This window comes from Sinocyclocheilus grahami, unplaced genomic scaffold (assembly GCF_001515645.1).
Source record: "Sinocyclocheilus grahami isolate Dianchi unplaced genomic scaffold, SAMN03320097.WGS_v1.1 scaffold587.1, whole genome shotgun sequence".
Taxonomy (NCBI): Eukaryota; Metazoa; Chordata; class Actinopteri; order Cypriniformes; family Cyprinidae; genus Sinocyclocheilus; species Sinocyclocheilus grahami.
In genome coordinates this window covers 390,837-392,288 of record NW_015505766.1, presented here as the reverse complement: position 1 = coordinate 392,288, position 1,452 = coordinate 390,837, and positions in this window count along the sequence as shown.

The window sequence follows — 1,452 nt, the reverse complement described above, 5'->3', positions numbered from 1 at the left end:
ACCGCTGGACCAATACAACCCAACCGCTGGACCAATACAACCCAACCGCTGGACCAATACAACCCAACCGCTGGACCAATACAACCCAACCGCTGGACCAATACAACCCAACCGCTGGACCAATACAACCCAACCGCTGGACCAATACAACCCAACCGCTGGACCAATACAACCCAACCGCTGGACCAATACAACCCAACCGCTGGACCAATACAACCCAACCGCTGGACCAATACAACCCAACCGCTGGACCAATACAACCCAACCGCTGGACCAATACAACCCAACCGCTGGACCAATACAACCCAACCGCTGGACCAATACAACCCAACCGCTGGACCAATACAACCCAACCGCTGGACCAATACAACCCAACCGCTGGACCAATACATACACTCTAAAAAATGCTGGGTTAAATATAACCCAGCGCTGTGTTAAAAAGAGACAAACCCAGCTATTGGGTTGTTTTGACCTAGCGGTTGGGTCAAAACAACCCAACAGCTGGGTCAAATCAACCCAACCGCTGGGTCAAAACAACCCAACCGCTGGGTCAAAACAACCCAACAGCTGGGTCAAATCAACCCAACCGCTGGGTCAAAACAACCCAACAGCTGGGTCAAATCAACCCAACCGCTGGGCCAAAACAACCCAACCGCTGGGTAACAGCTGGGTCAAAACAACCCAACCGCTGGGTGAAAACAACCCAACCGCTGGACCAATACAACCCAACCGCTGGACCAATACAACCCAACCGCTGGGTAACAGCTGGGTCAAAACAACCCAATAGCAGGGTTTGTCCCTTTTTAACCCAGCGCTGGGTTATATTTAACCCAGCATTTTTTAGAGTGTATGTTAGTGAAAGCTGGAAAATGAATTAATATATAATATTTTTATGACTGTTTTTTTAATGCACTCTAAGGATAAAATTCGACACAATTGACACACAAAGATTAAATAAAAATGAAGTTGACTCTGAGAACAGCTCTGAAATGTGATCTAATGCATGGGACTTGAATGTATATGTTGTTGTTTGTTTGTTTGTTTTGGGTCCAGTAGAATCTGGATGTGCTGATTTTAGTCTGGAACACTCCAGGCTTTAGACCAGAGGAGGCGCTGCACTGTTTTCCAGCACTTTCCCTGACATAAGACGAGTCCAGTGTGTTTGAGTGCGTTTCCAGAAGCACACACACAGTCACACACCGAGAAACTCTCTCCAGACCGTTTTGTATTACTAATACAATTAGAGAGGTGTCATTTAAGATCGTATTTATCCTGTAAAACAGGTCATTGCAAAGTACATTTTGTAAAGACATGGAGGAAATGAGAGTATTGTTCATTTATTTTATGATTGTATTTATACAAAACTATATGTTGGTGTGATTTGGCCTTTTTTTTTGTTTGTTTTTTTGTTAAAAAAGTACTAAGATTGAATTGCGACTATTTTTTTTTTTT